The sequence below is a fragment of the Scyliorhinus torazame genome, chromosome 15 (assembly GCF_047496885.1).
Source record: "Scyliorhinus torazame isolate Kashiwa2021f chromosome 15, sScyTor2.1, whole genome shotgun sequence".
NCBI lineage: Eukaryota > Metazoa > Chordata > Chondrichthyes > Carcharhiniformes > Scyliorhinidae > Scyliorhinus > Scyliorhinus torazame.
The window spans coordinates 170,490,013-170,510,562 of record NC_092721.1 but is presented as its reverse complement, the minus strand read 5'-3'; the positions used below and the strand labels follow the sequence as shown (position 1 = coordinate 170,510,562).

The 20,550-nt window shown below is 49.5% G+C and overlaps 1 protein-coding gene across 1 annotated transcript in view; it reads right to left on the bottom strand.

Annotated features, from left to right (window-relative positions):
* LOC140391984 (transmembrane protein 272-like) overlaps positions 1–18,684 on the bottom strand; it is a 42,881-nt gene extending 24,197 nt beyond the window's left edge. Inside the window, exon 1 of the mRNA XM_072477096.1 lies at positions 18,419–18,684. The gene's annotated coding sequence lies outside the window, so the exon portion shown is untranslated. The remainder of the gene's footprint in view (positions 1–18,418) is intronic.
* Between the last annotated feature and the right edge of the window lie 1,866 nt (positions 18,685–20,550).

The window sequence follows — 20,550 nt, the reverse complement described above, 5'->3', positions numbered from 1 at the left end:
CCCCCCACAGCCCGAATGCAACCCCCAACACCCATGCCAGGCAACCCCAGATCCTGGGATCCAGTGGACCCCCGGCTGCTGTCTCGCCTGGGGGTGCCTGCCTGTAGAAGCCAAGTATTTCAAATACAACTAGTATAGGTAAAAGATAGCTGTTTAAGCATAAATGTTGAGCCCCAGTTTTAAATACCCATTTATACAGCATAATTCACTTTTACTGAAGTCCGTTGTTCTGGCAAATGCATATTTTCAAGATAATGATACTGTCTTGTGCTAATTGTCAAGGTCAAGGGATTGGATACACAGCACCATTGTTCACAATGCAGATAACAGCTAGGTCAGAAAAGCTGATGTTGCACATTGAAGATGGACGGCTTGCCATCAAATCAAATGTGTTTGAGTCTAACCCAAACCAATTAGGATTATATTGGGGTGTAATTAGATGACTTAAGACAGATATGAAAGTGTATAACTAAAAAGTTTTTCCCCGCCATTTTGGGTTTAGTTTTTTAAGTTTTTGTCTTTCTGTTAGTTTAGTCAGTTTTTGCCTTTGATTCTAGTCTCCATTTTAGAGATGTCTTTTGGGGGTTGTCAGTTTAACAGTCTGTGCCAGTGATGTTAGTCCACTTTTGACTTTGAGTTTGAGTTTAGCTGAAGATTAGCTTTCTCTCTCTCTTCATGTTTCATTGCCAGACTTTGACCTTTAAAAAGTTACTTTCGAGCTGTCTGCCTAAGCAAAGAAAGATAATGTCTGTAATTCTCTGAAAGCTTCGAATTGTCTACGAATTGCCTTTTAAATGACTTTCAAATTGTAATCAAGCGACTACAAATAAAACAATTCTTTTTGGCACCTGAAAAGTTTATACTGCAAATTTCTGCTGAGTTCCAGTATTCGCAAAGTGCTACTGATAACCGAATAGCAGAGATGATATAAATTCCTTCAACTATACACAGTCGAATAATACAAGGAATCGAACAACTAACTTAACACAGTCTACAAATATTACAAATCTTACAACTTGTCGTATTGCGCCAGGACTTGATTCATCAACTAAGCTTCCCCCAAACTTGGCGTAGTTTGACAGGTTAAGATCCCATAAATTATAGTTTCCTTTACTGCCTCCACCTGGTATACATCATTAGCAGTGTGGTGCTCACCAGATTGTGTCCCCGAAATCCGTCCACTAACATGCCCCACCGAGGTGTATGTATCTATGCTAGTAGAGGGTGGGAATGACAGCTGTGCCGCAACTATAATAGTTGCAACCTCGGAAATCTCCTCCAAGGTGTTCTCCTTGGGGTCAGGAGAGGGGCTGCCCGGGACGGGGCACCTTCAGCTGGAGAAACTGCGGGATAATGGACATGTGGTCAGTGGGAAGGATGGGCAGTCAGTAAGGTAAAAACAACTCGCATTTGACAGGTCCCCCAGGTGGAGCCTGGTGGTTCCCCACCACTGCGGCGTCCACCAGCCTACGCGAGGGTGACCAATCTGTCCTCGGCTACCCCAATCACTTCCAGGGCAGGCTCCTTGAAGGAGGTGAGGATTCTTAAGTCTTGTACCGCACCCCTCCGACAGTCTGGACCCTCGATACACAGAGAGGGCATCGTTAGCCACATGCGTGGTTCAAAGTGGTGGGGGGGGGTTGAAAAGAGGATTGAAGGGGAGGGGGTTGGAGGGGGAGGTGGGGGTTGCATGGGGAGTTTGTGTGTGGATGCTCCCTTGGGGGGTGGGAGGTTTGTGTCTCCTCACTCGTGCTGCGCGGCGTAGGTCGTTGGCGTTTGTTCTGTACTGGAGGGTAGTCCTCCTGGCCACAGTCCCCGAGCTCACAGCTGCCACTACCTCGTCCAAGGCATGGGGAAAGGGTTCCCCTTTCAGGACCCTCGAGGGAACGGTACATAAGTCCTGGCCTCCGTCGCATCTAGGAGCCTCCACAGTTCAGCGTACTCAAATCTTAGGGCTGTTATCATCGGAGCCATTGTTGCGAGCTGGCTGAGCAAGTGCAGCTCGATCTTGTTAGCGGGGGCTGGCGAGCGTGGTCCAGGCAAATCAGCTGGCAATGCTTAATTTTCGGTGAGAAGCCCGTGAAGCCTCGTTAAGGGGACCAATTATCGTTGAATAGCGTTGCTGGCCGAGCACCGGGAAACAAGTGACTCACTTTGAATAAGGGGCCCGAGAGGGAACATGCGGCCGAGGCCACACATAGGCCCATTTTTTACAATGGGGAGCTCCATTCGCTGGAACTCCCCATTGTAGCGAGAGATCGGGACGTTATTTATCTCCGAGGCCCCCCAATAAATCTTGACCTCCACCCCCAGCCGAACACAACATGGGAGGGTCCACCAGCAACCTCCCCCCGCCCCCCCCCCACTCCCACACCCAACACCCTCACTGGACAGCCCCAGACCAATAGCGCATGCGCAAAATGCCAGCCTTGAACCTTGGTAGCGCCACCTGGGCACCTTGGCAGTGCCTGGCAGCACCCACGTGTCACTGCCAGGGAGGCAGATAGGTACAGCCAGGGTATCAAGCTGGTAGTGCCAGGGTACCTAGGTGGCATCAGCAGTGCCAGGACACCACCCTGCCCAAAGGTTATGCAGCTGCGAGCCCCCGATCCCCTCGACGATCCCCATTAGTGCCATTCCGTCTGGTCCTCCTTTGTGGGGACCAGTACCAAACGGCATTTGCCCGAGATCGCCCGAGGTGAAAGGATTGAATCCCAAAGCCTCAGATACTTCAGGAATCTGTACATTAGAGTACTGCCTCGCTCTAATATGAAGATTTGCTAAAAAGTGATCCCTCCCTTGTGGGTGGGATGCCCCTTGCAACGTCTCGCGAGATTGCATTGAGTCTCGCGAGGCGTTGTGAGCCGGGTAGATCCCGGGAGCAGGGTCTCCGGCTTTCACCGGCCACACTGCGCCGCGGGGAGCTGCTTTTCCGGCACAGTGTGACCTGAGGATCGCGCCCAGTGTCAGTGAATAGCGGTGGGGATCTCACTGGCAGAGCCTGCGGGAAACTCCCAGAAAAACCCGCCACAAATCAACTTAGAAATGTTTCCGGCGAATCGTGACATGTAACTCATCTTGTTTTTTATTGATGCTGACTGATGTAGTATGTATCTCCAGCATTTCTGTTTTTATTTTAAATCTTCAAAGTTTTGGTTTTATCCCCAGAGGGTGGCTCAGGTGTTTCAATCTCCATTTCACCGAGAATAGGAACAACAGAACTGATGCTATCCGTGGGTCGGAAGAGGGCTTCCACAAAATATGGGAGCCATTCACCCGACTGCTCCGAGACCTGTTTGTGGTCAACACATCAATAAATAAGAAGCCAGAAGCCAGAGATAAATCGCCAGGACAAGCTAGCAGAGAGAAAAGTGAGGGAGGACCAGGGGTGGGTGGGGACGGCGGCGGGGAGAGAGAAAGTCAGGTCTGACAATCAAAATGGCGCCCGGTCCGCGAGCAGCCATTCATGCTGGCGAGATCAACGCACCAGCAGGAAATCTCTACAAGTCTGGCCTCGGCGGGGAGAATCTCCCTAAAATAAAACTTAGTGGAGTGTATCCCGGCACAGCAGCTGCTGAGAATCCCGCCAAACATGCTCGAAAGCGGACTTTGTTTTAAGTTCACTGAATCACATCCATCCTTAGTAAGCTTTCATGCCCCAGTTCGTGGGATAGAGATGATGTATTATTGGGAGTAGCCAGGTGCGGAGTTTTCAGTTTTAGTTTTTGGCTGGAAGGCGAGTGGAGAGGCAGTTTCTGAAGAATACAGCCAGAGATCCTGCATTATTCTGGCAGCGTGTCAGATCTCTCTCTTCAAGCAGGCTCAAAAGATCTCTAGCCAATGTTTGGCAAGTAATCCTGTGTCTGGTACCTCTAGTTAAAAGTCAGTTTTGAGACTTCCGGGTGCGGCGATGACCAGCTAAGTCGCACGTTTCGGCACCTCCCGTTTTAACGGACTTTTGGGCTCTTATCGGGAGCCCCAGTGGCAATTTTCGAAGGCTAAACCCACTGTGAGGTGACATAGAAGGGAATCCCCCCGGATGTGAATGGACAGAAGAGATAATAGTGGCCAGATTGCGGAGGATCCTCTGGAGCAGCGGCAAAGGAGGGAAGTGAGAAGCAAGATGGCGGCGGAGGGAGGCCAGTTGGTATGGGGCCTGGAACAGCAGGAGTTCCTCCAGCGATGTGTGGAGGAGCTCAAGAAGGAGGTGCTGGCGCCGATGCTGCAGGCGATTGAGGGGTTCAAGGAGGCGCAGAAGACCCAAGAGATGGAGCTCCGTGGAGTGAAGGCAAAAGCTGCCGAAAATGAGGACGAGATACAGGGCTTGGTGGTGAAGACGGAGACGCACGAGGCACTACATAAGAGGTGTATGGAGAGACTGGAAGCCCTGGAAAATAGCTTGAGGTGGAAGAACTTAAGAATCTTGGGTCTTCCCGAAGGGGCAGAGGGAGCGGACGTTGGGGCGTATGTGAGCACGATGCTCCATACCTTAATGGGAGCTGAGGCCCCGACGGGCCCCCTGGAAGTGGAGGGAGCGTATCGAGTCCTCGTGAGAAGACCAAAGGAGAAATACCTCGAGCAATAGTGGTGAGGTTCCACCGCTACAAGGACAGGGAGATGGTCCTGAGATGGGCGAAAAAGACACGGAGCAGCAGGTGGGAGAACGTGGTGATCCGCGTGTATCAGGATTGGAGTGCGGAGGTGGCGAGAAGGAGGGCGAGTTTCAATCGGGCCAAGGCGGTGCTCCACAAGAGGAAAGTGAAGTTCGGAATGTTGCAGCCGGCAAGACTGTGGGTTACACACCAGGGTAAACACCACTACTTCGAGATGGCAGAAGAGGCGTGGACATTTATTGAAGAGGAGAAGTTGGACTAGATTGGAGAAAGAGTGTTTGAAATGAAGTAGTGAGGTGGTGGTAAGGGACTGTGAATCAGATGGGGGAAAATTTTCTTTCCCCTCGAAGGGGGGGACACACGAAGAAATGTGGGCGCCGGTGGGGAAGGGGAGGGGGAAGGAGAGAGGAAGCTGCGCCATCAGGGGCGGGGCCGAGAGGGCTTTGTTCCCGCGCTATGGAAATTGTGGCGGGAAAAGGGGGCGCAGGAAGGAGGGGGCCTCACATAATGGGAGGCTAAGGATAAACAGGGGAAGCCGAGGTCAGCCAGAGTTTGCTGACTTCCGGAAGCAATATGGGGGGAGCAACTAAGCTAGAGAGGGATCTAGCGGGGGGGGGGGGGGGTTTAACTGGGTTGCTGCTGCTAAGGGGAAGGGGGAGCTGTTACGGGATGGGATGGTCGGGACGGGAGGGCGCCGTCGGGGGGATAAGCGGGTGCGTGGGAACCGGGTGAAGAGCTGGTCTAAAAAAGGGGATGGCTAGTCGACGAGGGGGGGGGGGGGGTAAAGAGCCCCCCAACCCGGTTGATCACGTGGAACGTGAGAGGGTTGAACGGGCCAATTAAGAGGGCAAGGGTACTTGCGCACCTAAAGAAGCTAAAGGCAGACGTGGTCATGCTTCAGGAGACGCACCTGAAACTGGCGAATCAGGTCAGATTAAGAAAAGGATGGGTGGGACAGGTATTCCACTCGGGCTTGGATGCGAAAAATAGAGGGGTGGCAATACTGGTGGGGAAACGGGTATTGTTTGAGGCGAAGACCATAGTGGCGGACAGTGGGGGTAGATACGTGATGGTGAGTGGCAGATTGCAAGGTGAGGCGGTGGTGCTGGTGAACGTATATGCCCCGAACTGGGATGATGCAAATTTTATGAAGCGTATGTTGGGGCGCATCCCGGACCTGGAGACGGGAAAGTTGGTAATGGGGGGGGACTTCAACACGGTGCTGGATCCAGGGCTGGACCGGTCCAGATCTAGGACCGGGAGGAGGCCGGCAGCGGCCAAGGTGCTTAAGGGCTTTATGGAGCAGATGGGAGGAGTGGATCCCTGGAGATCACCCAAGGAGTAAAGAGTTTTCCTTCTTCTCCCATGTTCACAAAGTGTACTCCCGGATAGACTTCTTTGTCCTGGGATGGGCGCTGATCCCGAAGGTGGCAGGAACTGAGTTATTCGGCTAGAGCCATTCCAGATCATGCCCCACATTGGGTAGATCTGGAAGTAGGAGAGGAAAAGGAACAGCGCCCACTCTGGAGATTAGATATGGGACTGTTGGCGGACGAGGGGGTATGTGTAAGGGTGAGGGGATGTATTGAAAGGTACCTAGAGATTAATGATGACGGAGAGGTCCAGGTGGGAGTGGTCTGGGAGGCGCTGAATGCGGTGGTTAGAGGGGAGCTGATCTCCATAAGGGCCCATAAGGGGAAACAAGAGGGTAAAGAAAGGGAGAGATTGTTGAGGGAGATTTTGAGGATGGATAGGCAATATGCGGAGGCACCAGATGAAGGGCTATACAGGGAAAGACGGAGATTGCACACGGACTTTGACTTGTTGACCACGGGTAAGGCGGAGGCACAATGGAGGAAGGCACAGGGAGTGCAGTATGAATATGGAGAGAAGGCGAGCCGGCTGCTGGCCCAACAACTTAGGAAGAGGGGCGCGGCGAGAGAGATCGGAGGGGTTAGAGACGAGGAGGGAAAGATGGAACGGGGAGTGGAGAGGGTGAACGGGGTGTTTAAGGTATTTTACGAGAGGCTATATAAGGCTTAACCCCCGGAAGGGAAAGAGGGAATGATGCGTTTCCTAGACCAGCTGGAGTGCCCGAAGGTTGAGGAACAGGAGATGACAGGACTGGGAGCACAGATTGAGGTGGAGGAGGTGGTAAAAGGAATTGGGAACATGCAGGTAGGGAAGGCCCCGGGACCGGATGGGTTCCCGGTGGAGTTCTATAGGAAATACGTGGACCTGCTGGCCCCACTTCTGACGAGAACCTTCAATGAGGCTAGGGAAAGGGGGACACAACCCCGACGATGTCGGAGGCGACGATATCGCTGATCCTGAAAAGAGACAAAGACCGCTGCAGTGCGGGTCATACAGGCCTATCTCCCTCTTGAACGTAGATGCCAAGCTTTTGGCCAAGGTGATGGTGACGAGGATAGAGGACTGTGTCCCTGGGGTGGTGCATGATGATCAAACGGGGTTTGTTAAAGGGAGGCAATTGAATGCTAATATACGGAGGCTGCTGGGGGTGATGATGATGCCCCCACCGGAGGGGGAGGCGGAGATAGTGGTGGCGATGGATGCAGAGAAGGCATTTGATAGAGTGGAGTGGGACTACCTGTGGGAAGTACTGAGGAGATTTGGATTTGGAGAGGGGTTCATTAGATGGGTTCAGCTCCTGTACAGGGCCCCGGTGGCAAGTGTGATTACAAATAGGCAACGATCTGACCACTTCCGACTATATAGGGGTACAAGACAGGGATGTCCCCTGTCCCCGTTACTGTTTGCGTTGGCAATTGAGCCACTGGCCATAGCGCTGAGGGGCTCTAGGAAGTGGAGGGGGGTACTTAGAGGAGGAGAAGAGCATCGGGTGTCATTATACGCGGATGATTTGTTGTTGTATGTCGCGGACCCAGTGGAGGGGATGCCCGAGATAATGCAGACACTCAGGGAGTTTGGAGAATTTTCAGGATATAAATTGAATATGGGGAAGAGTGAACTGTTTGTGATGCACCCTGGGGAACAGGGCAGGGGAATAGACGATTTACCGTTGAGGAGGGTAACAAGGGATTTCCGGTATTTAGGGATCCAGGTGGCCAGGAACTGGGGAACCTTGCATAAGCTTAACTTTGCACGACTGGTAGAGCAGATGGAAAAGGACTTTAGGAGGTGGGACATGGCGCCCCTGTCATTGGCGGGCAGGGTGCAGGCGGTTAAAATGGTGGTCCTTCCGAGGTTTCTTTTCGTGTTCCAGTGCCTCCCTGTACTGATTACAAAGGCCTTTTTTGAGAAGGTGGACAAGAGTATTATGAGCTTTGTGTGGGCTGGAAAGACCCCAAGAGCAAAGAGGGGGTTCCTGCAGCGCAGTAGGGACAGAGGGGGACTGGCACTGCCGAGTCTAAGTGATTATTATTGGGCTGCCAACGTGTCAATGATATGTAAGTGGATGAGGGAAGGGGAAGGAGCGGCATGGAAAAGACTGGAGATGGCGTCCTGTAGGGGAACTAGTCTAAAAGCACTGGTGACGGCGCCGTTACCATTCTCCCCGAAAAAATACACCACAAACACAGTGGTGGTGGCAACTCTGAAAATTTGGGGGCAGTGGAGACGACATAAGGGACTGACGGGTGCCTCAGTGTGGTCCCCGATAAGGAACAACCATAGGTTCGTCCCGGGAAGGATAGATAGGGGATTTAAATCTTGGCAGCGACCAGGAATTGCGAAATTGAAGGACTTGTTCTTCGATGGGACGTTCGCGAGTCTGGAAGCACTGTCAGAAAAATATGGGTTGCCACCTGGGAATGCATTTCGCTATATGCAAGTGAGGGCATTTGTGAGGCAACAGGTGAGGGAATTTCCGCAGCTTCCGGTGCAAGAGATCCAGGACAGAGTGATTTTGGGGGCATGGGTGGGTGATGATAGGGTGTCAGATATATATAGGGAAATGTGAGACGAGGGGGAGACGATGGTAGAGGAGCTGAAGGGAAAATGGGAGGAGGAGCTGGGGGAAGAGATTGAGGAGGGGCTGTGGGCAGATGCCCTAAGTAGGGTAAACTCTTCGTCCTCATGTGCCAGGCTCAGCCTGATACAATTCAAGGTTCTACACAGGGCGCATGTATGACTGGAGCAAGGCTGAGTAGATTTTTTGGAGTGGAGGATAGGTGCGGGAGATGCGCGGGAAGCCCGGCGAACCACACCCACATGTTTTGGTCATGTCCGGTATTGCATGGGTTCTGGGTGGGTGTGGCAAAAGTGATTTCAAAAGTGGTGGGGGTCCGGGTCGAACCAGGCTGGGGGTTGGCTATATTTGGGGTTGCAGATGAGCCGGGAATGCAGGAGGCGAGAGAGGCCGACGTGTTGGCCTTTGCGTCCCTTGTAGCCCGGCGAAGGATTCTACTTATGTGGAAAGAAGCTAAGCCCCCGGGTGTGGAGGCCTGGATCAATGACATGGCAGGGTTCATAAAATTGGAGCGGATAAAGTACGCACTAAGAGGTTCGGCTCAAGGGTTCACCAGGCGGTGACAACCGTTCCTCGACTATCTCGCAGAGCGATAAGGGAAAATAGGAAAGGTAGCAGCAGCAACCCAGGGGGGAGAGGGGGTGGGGGGCTCATTTGGGTCCTCAGGGGTTTTATGTGTGTGTTTATATATTAGTTATTTATATTAGATTTTACGAAGTTACTATTTTAGTTACTATTTCTGTTGTTTCTTATTTTGTTGTTGGCAGTTGCCGTTAGTTAGCATATTTTTTTATTTTTTTTTAAACGATCAATGTATATATTATTACAAAGTTGTAAAATGGGAAAAGTTTGTTTGATTTAAAAACTTTAATAAAATATATTTATTAAAAAAAAGTCAGTTTTGACCTGAGACGGGTTTGTTTAATTGGAGATAAAAAGATATGAATCCATTGAAACATAGGGCATGATTCACCCACAAAATGACAAAGGGCTGGATTCTCCGGTCCCTCAGTTGCGTGATTGGCGGCTCCGCGCCGTTCGCTGACAGCGGGATTCCCTCTTCCCACTGCTTGTCAATGGGATTTCCCATTGAGGCCCTTCCGTGAGGCCGGGACACCCACGGGCATGGGTGCGCTGCTGACAGGAAAAATGAATCGCAATGGCCGGAGATTCCAGCCAATGGGCGCAATTCTCCGGAAAAATTTCCAAGTGTGGTAGTGAGCGGGAATTACCGTGAGCATCCCGGCACTCAACCCAGTGACGTCGGCAACGCAATTCAACATTAGTTGGCTTCTCGTCGCAAATGAAGGCTCGCCAACTGATTCGCTGGGACTGCACTCGCCAGCCCCCCACTAACAAGGTCAAGCAGCACTTAAACAGCACTTGCTCAGCCAACCCAAGCAAGCTCGCAATAATGATGCCCAGGCGACCAGCCCCAAGATTCGGGGATGCTGACCTGGGGAGGCTGCTAGATGCTGTACAGGCCAGGAAGGATGTCCTGTTCTCCCGAGGGTTCTGGAAGGTCAGCCATAGAGCAGCCAGTGCCCCTCCTTCACACCCCCTCTCCCATCACTGTGAACACCACGCATTAACAATGCCTTCTCTGTGTCTCCTCAGCAAAAATTCTCCCATTACCATTGGGCGAGGGCCCAGGTTGGCGGAGGGGTGCTAGATAAGAATCCTCACCTCCTTTGAGGAGCAGGCCCTGGAGGTTACTGTGGTGGCCGAGGACAGGGCGGTCACCCACGGAGGCTGTGAACGTCGCAGGAGGTGAGGAACCACCGGGCCCCACCCGGAGGGCCTGTAAAGTTGTTATTGCCTTATTGACTGAACCATCCTGACCGCATGTCCATTCTCCTGCAGGTCCTCCAGCCGACGCACCGGCCCATCCCGGGTGGCACTCCCTCTCGACTCCGAGGAGAACATCTCTGCTTGAGGAGACCAGTACTAACCGGGTAAGGCCTTGCTGGGTGGCCGGTGACTCCTGGGAACCAGGACACTGCATATTTAAATTAGCCTAATGGGTCACGCCGGGCACCCGGGTCGTGTGACACGCATGCGGTTTTGCGGCTGGCACAAAGTCTGTTTAGGGCCCTTCCCACGGTGCTCTCGGTGCAATGGAATCAGTGCTGGCACAACGTGGTGGGATAATCGCGTCCATAGTAATTGGAGCAGGAGTAGCCCCTTTGTGCCTGCTCTCCCATTTAATATGATCATGGCTGATCTTTATCTCACTGTCATACTCCCACGATATCCCTATATCTCTTGATGCCTTTAGGGTGCGGCTTAGGCAGAAGAAAATCTATGGCTGGTTTTGGCCGCATTTAGTAGGGCGTTTCTTGGTAACTGCAGCACTGAGAAATATCCAGCTATTCAACGGCACTTTGCCTGAGATTCTCTCCACCAAGGCCACACTTAAGTCTTTTTCTGCTGACTCCCACGCTGTGCCCCAACACCCTGATAGTCTTTTACATATTTTTTAATTTTTCCAGTCCGCTTTCATGTTACTTTCAGGTTTACTGTCAGAACAGCCATGATCCTATTAAATCGAGGGGCTGAATGGCCTTCTCTTGCTCTGTTCATATATACTCCCATTCTCTCATTTCCCCCTCTCAACCATCCCTCTCTCAACCAATCTCTTAGATCTCCTTTGCTGGATTCTAAACTATTCCCAATCCCCAGGTTTGATACTTTTTCTAGCAATTTATATGAATTTGGATCAATACGACCGTTAATTTCTTTTGCTGGTCATGGTTGGGTCGCCTTGCTTGTGTTTTTGCACCAGAAAGGATTTATAGGATTATGTGGGATTTATAGCAGTTCAGCAATTATTTTTCACCTAAAACTGCAGGAAATTGCTTCAGCCTGCCGGGAGATTTACAGGATTTTCATTACCTGAGTAAGTTGGTCCCTGCTATATTATTCTAATTTATGACATGTGGTTGCAACAACTGAAATGATGGAAAAAGTTAGCCAGGATCGTTCATTGAAAAACAACTTAGCTGATGGGCCCATTCCTGTTTGCTCCCTTTTCCCAGTTAATGGATGAAAGGCCATTCTGTTCTAGTTCCGACTCCAAACAATTTTCCAAAGGCTTGGCACAAGCTAACTCGAGGTCAAAATCAAAAATACTGCAGATACTGAAAATCGGAAATAAAAACAGGAAATGCTGTAATACTCCAATGAAAGGACATCTGGAGCGTTAACTCTGTGTCTTGTTCCACAGAATCTAACTCAAGTATAAGGCTCATCAGAAATTTTGAAAACTACATATTGAATAACCATGGGACAAGGATGAACTCCAGAGCCTATGTTTCTTAAAAGTTAATTTACGGGTATGTGTGCGTCGCTGGTTAGGCCAGCATTTATTACTCACCCCTAATTACACTTCAGGGGTGGTGGTAAGTTGCTTTCTTGAACCGCTGCAGTCCTTGCGGTGTAGGTGACTGCGAAGGAGCGCCAATATATTTCCAAGTCAGGGTGGTGAGTGACGTGGAGGGGAACCTCCAGGTGGTGGGGTTCCCAGGTATCTGCTGCTCTTGTCCTTCTAGATGTTAGTGGTCTTGGGTTTGGAAGGTGCTGTCTGAGGAACCTTGGGGAGTTACTGCAGTGCATCATGAAGATGGTACACACACGGCTTCCACTGTTCATCGGTGTTGGAGGCTTTGAATGTTTGTGGAAGGAGGAGCAATCAAGCGGGCTGCTTTGTCCTGGAAGGTGTCAAGCTTCTTGAGTGTTATTGGAGCTGCACTCATCCAGGTAAGTGGAGAGTATTCCATTACACTCCTGACTTGTGCTTTGTAGATGTTGGACAGGCTTTTTTTTGGGGGGGGGTTCAGGGGGTGAGTTACTCGCCATAGGATTCCTAGCTTTTGACCTGCCCTGGTAGCCACAATATTAGTCCAGTTCAGTTTCTGATCAATGGTAACCCCCAAGATGTTGATTCTTGGGATTCAGTGATGGTAATGCCATTGAATGTCAAGGGGCGGTAGTTAGATCCTCTTTTGTAGGAGATAGTCATTGCCTGGCACTTGTGTTGCGCGAATGTAACTTGCCATTTGTCAGCCCAAGCCTGGATATTGTCCAGGTCTCGCTGCATTTGTTCTGCTTCAATATTATCTGATTAACAAGTTTGCAGATGATACTAAGATTGGTGGAGACGCAGATAGCGAGGAGGACTGTCAGAGAATACAGCAAAATATCGATAGATTGGAGAGCTGGGCAGAGAAATGGCAGATGGAGTTCAATCCAGGCAAATGCGAGGTGATGCATTTTGGAAGATCTAATTCAAGAGCGGACTATACGGTCAATGGAAGAGTCCTGGGGAAAATTGATGTACACAGAGATCTGTGAGTTCAGGTCCATTGTACCCTGAAGGTGTAAAATGGACAGGTCGATAGAGTGGTCAAGAAGGAATACAGCATGCTTGCCTTCATCGGACGGGGTATTGAATGCAAGAGTCGGCAGGTCATGTTACAGTTGTATAGGACTTTGGTTAGGCCACATTTGGAATACTGCGTGCAGTTCTGGTCGCCACATTACCAGAAGGATGTGGATGCTTTAGAGAGGGTGCAGAGGAGGTTCACCAGGATGTTGCCTGGTATGGAGGGTGCTAGCTATGAAGAAAGGTTGAGTAGATTAGGATTGTTTTTGTTGGGAAGACGGAGGTTGAGGGGGGGACCTGATTGAGGTCTACAAAATTATGAGAGGTATGGACAGGGTGGATAGCAACAAGCTTTTTCCAAGAGTGGGGATGTCAATTACAAGGGGGTCACGATTTCAAGGTGAGAGGGGGAAAGTTTAAGGGAGATGTGCGTGGAAAGTTTTTTATGCAGAGGATGGTGGGTGCCTGGAACGCTTTGCCAGCGGAGGTGGTAGAGGCGGGCACGATAGCATCATTTAAGATGCATCTAGACAAATATATGAATGGGCGGGGAACAGAGGGAAGTAGATCCTTGGAAAATAGAAGACAGGTTTAGATAAAGGATCTGGATCGGTGCAGGCTGGGAGGGCCGAAGGGCCTGTTCCTGTGCTGTAATTTTCTTTGTTCTCTTTGTTCTTACCTGAGGATCTATTATTAGATTTGGGCTGTTGCAGCTATGCAGCTCAGTATAATGCACACCAAATTCACAACAGCTCATAGATTTAAGGGCCCAATTTTGCAGACAGTGGCAAATGCCATTTGCCACACTTGCACTTGTCTGCAGACTTTTTATGGGCCTTTGCAGCTCTAATTATTAGAAAAGTTCTACACTCACTGCAGATCATCTGGGACCTATCTAAACAGGACAAGTAACTGTGTATCCCCTTAACCAATCAGACTGAAGAACCATTCATGAACATTGCAGAATCTGAAGCAAACCATTCAGTTAGAATAGTGAACCCCCCAAAAATATGGTACAGAATGTGAAATAAAGAGAGTGAAAGAAAGACTAGATTAAGATAAAAGAGGGAAAAACAAAAAATTAATGAAAAGTTTTTTTAATTTTGAATAAAATATTTAAAGTATTACATTTCTGAAAACAACGCAACAGATTTACAAAATACATACATCATAAACAAGCAAAAAAACGGCTCAACATACATGAAAACAGAGGAGAACAGGAGAACAACATTATCACTGGCTCGATACAATCATTAGTCATAGCTGGATGCCTCTATAAGCCCCACCACAGACCAGGGGAGAAACCGGATGAAGCCATGGAACCATGGTAAAATGGTGCACACCCTCCCACGACATGTCAACTTGCAATTACCACGAGAGTTCAGGGTAAGTTTACCACGCCATGTTGGGTGCGCACCAATATATATCTCCCTCAACTCTAACAGTACCAACAAAGCAAAGTGGGAGGAAGAGTTGGGAGAGGGTACGGAGGAGGGGTTCTGGTGTGAGGTGCTTCGGAGAGTGAATACCTCCACCTCGGGCACGAGGTTGGGGCTGATACAGCTGAAGGTGGTATATAGAGCACACCTCACAAGGGCGAGGATGAGCCGGCTCTTTGAGGAGATAGAAGATGTGTGTAAACGTTGCGGGGGGGGGGGGGGGCACAAATCAAGTTCACATGTTTTGGTCCTGTCCAAAGCTGGAGGATTACTGGAAGGAGGTTTTAGGGTAATCTCTAAGGTGGTGCACGTGAAACTGGACCCCGGCCCTCGAGATGCCATAGTCGGGGTGTCGGACCAGCCGGGGTTGGAAATGGGTGCGGAGGCAGATGTTGTCGCCTTCACCTCTTTGATTGCCCGAAGGCGGATCCGTTAGGATGGAGATCAACCTCTCCACCCTGTGCCCTGGCGTGACCGGGGGGGGGGGGGGGTGCTGCTGGAATTCTTGATGCTTGAAAAGGTCAAATTTGAACTGAGGGGAAGGATGGAGGGGTTCTACAATTCATGGGCGTTATTCATTATGCGCTTTCAAGAATTGGATTACATCGAACATTAGGGGGGGGGTGCTGGGAGGGTTGGGGGAGAGGGACTGTATGTGTTCATGGTGACTATGGGTGATTCCTGATTCCTTTTTGTCATTTGTGTATGTTAACATGCGGACTAATGTTTGGGGTTTGGTGGGGGGATGGGATCGTTGTTATTGATATGGGGATTGACATTCCATTTGTTACTAATTATTGTTATTGTTGGGTGTAAATTTGGGAGTAAATGAGAAAAAGGAGAATACAAATATTTTTTTAAAAACTCTAGCAGTACCAAAGGCACCAATGACACACCACAGCCACATCTCCTCGGATACCAACCCCATCTGCACTCATACAGGAACCAATCACGGATTCTTTATATCCCCCCTTAGAAAAGAAAACAAATAAAATACACGAAAAAACAGTTCTAAAGGGGAGTTACATGTATACCACAAAATGCAACTTAACCCCTGTCACAGGCCCTGTACAGAACCAACGTCAATCCATATATTTGAACTGGCAACAACATGTTCAGTTTATGATCAAGTCTCAGGGCCTCCCAAGAAAAACAGAGAGAAAGAAAAGAGCCAGAGGTACCAGACATAAACTACAGGTTAATAAAGGATCAGGACTGGGTGAGGGGAAGGTTATTTATAAAGAGCTCATGGAGTGACAGGGAACCCATACAGGGGAGGTAAAGCTTAAATGGGAGGATGAGTTGGGCAAGGAACGAGAGGCAGAACTGTGGGAAGATGCTCTGAGTAGAGTCAACGCGTCGTGTGCCAAGCTCAGCCTAATACAATTTAGGGTGGTCCACCGGGCACACATGACAGTGGCCTGTATGAGCAGGTTCTTTGAAGGGGTGGAGGGCAGCTGTGGGCAGTGTGCGGGTGGGCCTGCGAATCATGTCCACGTGTTCTGCCCATGTCCAAAGCTTAGGGGATTCTGGCAAGGATTTGCCGATGTCATGTCCAAAGTACTAAAGACAAGGGTGACACCGGGTCCAGAGGTGGCGATTTTAGAAATGTCGGAAGACCCGGGGTCCAGGGGGCGAGAGAGGCTGATGTTTTGGCCTTTGCCTCCCCGGTAGCCCGGAGCCGGATCTTATTGGCATGGAGGGACTCGGAGCCCCCGAAAGTGGGGGTATGAGTTAGTGGCATGGCCTGGTTTCTCAGGCTTGAGAAGATCAAGTTCGGCCTGAGAGGATCAACGTTAGGGTTCGCCCGGAGGTGGCAGCCGTTTATCAACTTCTTTGGAGAAAATTAAGCTGTCAGCAGAAATGATAAGGGGGGGGTTTAGGGAGGGTAGGGGGGATATAGCTTAGCCGGGATCAGCGAGTGGAGGAGGGAGGAACTATGTGTGTAAGCCATGTTGGCTGGGTATGGATGTTGGTTGGGGGGTGCGGGGGGGTTGCTATTCACTGTGTTATGTTTGCTTTTGAAATTGTTAAAAAATTACAAATGCCTGAATAAAATTTTTAAACCCAAAGGATCAACCATGGTTCTATATTTCCCTGGCGCACACTGATCACCCACTAATGAGGAAGAGAACCAGCTGCTCGTTCAACCAAGCATCACACCCCCCCCAGAAGGGCAACAGCATATCAACCAAAATACAGGACTCAGTCAACGCCAGGCCCCAGTGCACCAAAGAAGCAATACCAAGCCTCCCAGGACATCCCCAATAGGTGCCTTCAAGAAGGGACATCCCAAGCCCCAGGGAGCAACAAGATACCAGCTACTGCACCGGACCTGGCCTAGCCCAGCACCCCCTGAAACACCCACACCGTCGAACTGGGCCGTCAATACAGCAATTTCACATGAACCCCTTGGTGAAATGCCATTCTTGCACAGCTTCTGTAGGAGCAGGTCAGCTCCAGCAGTCACTTTCTAATTTATGCATTGAACGGATGTGCAGTTCCTGGAAACTACTAACCAATTGATACTTCAATAACGGTGAGCACTCGTAGTCTCACCATTATCTCCACTGTAGAATCCGGCCCAACACAATACCCACCCATTGATTACCCTTTGTTATGACTGTACCAGTTGCATCTTTACCTTGCTTCTGCTTTTTAGTGAAATTCGCTGAGGTTAGGGGGTAACTAAAAGCTCGACACATGACTTTGTATACTTAGTCACATACTCCAAAATAATAATAATCTTTATTAATGTCACAAGTAGGTTTACATGAATATGCTGCAATGAAGTTATTGTGGAAATATGGAAAAGCAATAGACAATCTATTCAATATGGACAATGTAGACCAGCAAAGATAAATCGTACAAAAACGCAGCTATAACCAAAAAAAAATCTAAGAGGACAGAACACCGGAATAGATTTAATCAGCCAGATTTAATCAAGTTCAGTCAAGCTTTCTATACACAGTTAGTAAGAACTGTATATGTACAGTTCCGCTAAAGACCAATTGCGTCCTGGAACTTCTTCAGTTCCAACTTCATTTTTACCCAGAAACAAAGGGGTATTTGGGTGATCCTCGCTGATTAACACCCGGAGGGTGGATGCAAGTGAATTAAATCGCGGTTCTCTCCTAAACGCGTGTGTGTACCTTTGCTCCGGCGCTTCTGAATCAGCGCTCTGCTGGTTGCACTTGGCAAATTCAAACAAGCACCGCGACATGGGGGAACTCGAGCTTTACGGTGTGCCAAGTGCACCAGTGGAAAAGCTTTTAGTGCAGCGCTGTGGTGACAGGCTGCCTTGCGGTAGTCTGTCCCAGATTATTCTCGACAAGCACTTGAGGGTTTATTGATTTGAGAGCTGAGAGATGTCAGAGGGAGAGGGCAGGCCCCTGGTGTTGCTCCCGACTGAAGGGACATAGCCGCGTGAAACACACCAAAGTGACCACAATCTCAGCAGTTATCAGCAGGACAATTAATTCCACCTCCTCGGCAGAGCTTCCCGTGTGGAATTCCTTTCCCAGTTGTACATGCGGGGTAGAGAGGACACGTTCAGCGTTCCTCTCAATATCAGGAGTTGACTTTAAGAATGAACTCTGACTACAAGCGGGCTCGGAAATACCAATTGATTTGTTAAAGGGAGATTAAGTTCTTCCAATCCACTCTCACTGCAGAGTAATGCGGAACATTTTTTTGAATTAAAAATCCACAAACCTTTTTTTTTTCTATTGACTTACCTTTACATGGATTGAAATCCTCGCAATGCAAAAACACACACACTGCATTCTTTTTTTGAAATCAAATTATTGGCGCTGGCGAATTTCGGATTTGCAATGATGGAAACAAATTCAAGGAGCGAGAGAAACGCGCGCAAGAGAAGCCACAACGGATTTATGGACCCAGTCCCTTATATCGATCTGCTCGTGTTTAACGGTGTCCCCGTGCTTTTTAAAAAGTTAACGAGGTAAAAATTGTGTTTTATTAACAAACGGTGTGAAACCTGGCGCCTTGTTGGAATCAGAAAGCTTACCTCAATGAACGTTTCGCTGGATCCCAGTTTAAACTGCAGGCAAAACGCGGCGGGGGTATTGTTTTTATAAAAAGGTAATCCACAACGATTCCGATAACTGGAGATGCCTGTTTTGCTGTAGCTGTCCTTGCTTCACATTTCAGCGGGAAGTGGCTCAAGAACTTCCACCCATCGTTGAGAAGGTGGAGGCCCCTTAATTCTCCAATCTCGCCCTCCAGACCTTACATTGCTATTGCAACCCCGCTTGCTGCTCCCCCCCCCCCCCCCCCCCCCAACTCGGTGTTGTCGGATTTTTCTTTTTTGCACAGGGCTGCAATTGTGGCAAATATTTCTCTGGTTGATGAAGAGTCGTGGATGCAAAACACTGAGCTGGGATGTGTACTGTCAATGCTCTGCTCCAATCAGTAGCCAGCGCGGTGCCATGAGAGGGTAGCATGGGGGAACATACCCTGAGGGCAGCTTTCTGCTTTGGCATCAGGATTCTTTCTTCCCTTTTTATCTTTTGTAGTTTTATATTCCCATATAGTATTAAATAATCAGAACGTTCCCAAATGATTGTTTGCATTCTGGAAGTGGAATAATCAAGTGAATACTTTTAAAAATAAATCGAGAGTACCCAATTCTTTTTTTTTCCATTTAAGGGGAAATTTAATGTGGCCAATCCACCTACCCTGCACATCTTTGGGATGTGGGGGTGAGACCCAAGCAGACACAGGGAGAATGTGCAAATTCCACACGGACAGTGACTCGGAGCTGGGATCGAACCTGGGTCCTCGGTGCCATGAGACAGCAGTGCTAACCACTGTGCCACCGTGCCGCCCATCACGTGGACACTTGAACTATCAAAAATGAGGAGTGTTTTAAGATCGTTCCAATGTTATTAAATTTAGAAACGGTAACAGCAGATGCTGGAAAATTGGTGGGCACCTCAACTGTGACTGTGGGGTGACCCTAAGTTTGTGCAAAATACATTTTCACCCTGAATTCTCTCTGGGTCTTCTGAGAAAAATCAGTGTCTTCAATGAATTTGAACAGTTACAATCTGACATTGGCAGTAACACTGCACTAGTAATGTAAGAACTGGACAACTCTATTGTGAGCTGTGACTCACACTCCACCATGACACTGCTTAGTATCACACATAAGCAGGACTCCACTTGCCAGCCCGCACATTTTAATATATTTTGTGCATGGTTACAATGTTTGTTTTCTCACATTAGAAACACTTTGAAGGACTTCCGGGTGCGGCGATGACCAGCTGAGTCGCACGTTTCGGCAGCTCCCTGTGAAACGGACTTTTGGGCTCTTGATAGGAGCCCCAACGGCAATTTTGACGGCTAAAAACACTGTGCGGTAAACCAGAAGGGAATCCCCCCTGGATACGGATGGAAAAAGGAGGAGAGAGTGGCCAGATTGCAGTGGATCCTTTAGAACAGCGGCAAGGAAGGCAAGCAAAAACCAAGATGGCGTCGGAAGGTGGCAGTTTAACATGGGGCCCTGAACAACAAGAGTTCTTGAAATGCTGTGTGGAAGAGATCAAAAAGGAAATGAAGAAAGAGCTGTTGGCCCCGATACTACAGGCGATCGAAGGGCTAAAGGAGGAACAAAAGACCCAGGAGCGGGAGCTTCGGGTCGTGAAGGCAAAGGCAGCCGAGAATGAGGACGATATACAGGGCCTGGTGGTGAAGACGGAGACGCAGGAGGCACATCAGAAACGATGTGTGGAAAGGTTGGAGGCACTGGAAAACAACGCAAGGAGGAACAACCTGAGGATTCTTGGTCTTCCTGAAGGTGTGGAGGGAGCGGACGTCGGGGCATATGTGAGCACGATGCTGCACTCGTTAATGGGAGCGGAGGCCCCGGCGGGTCCGTTGGAGGTGGAGGGAGCATACCGAGTGATGGCGCGAGGACCGAGAGCAGGAGAAATTCCCAGAGCCATAGTGGTGAGATTCCTCCGTTTTAAGGATAGAGAAATGGTCCTTAGATGGGCGAAGAAAACTCGGAGCAGTAAATGGGAGAACGCGGTGATCCGCGTTTATCAAGACTGGAGTGCGGAGGTGGCGAGAAGGAGGGCGAGCTTTAATCGGGCCAAGGCGGTGCTTCATAAAAAGAAGATAACATTTGGAATGCTG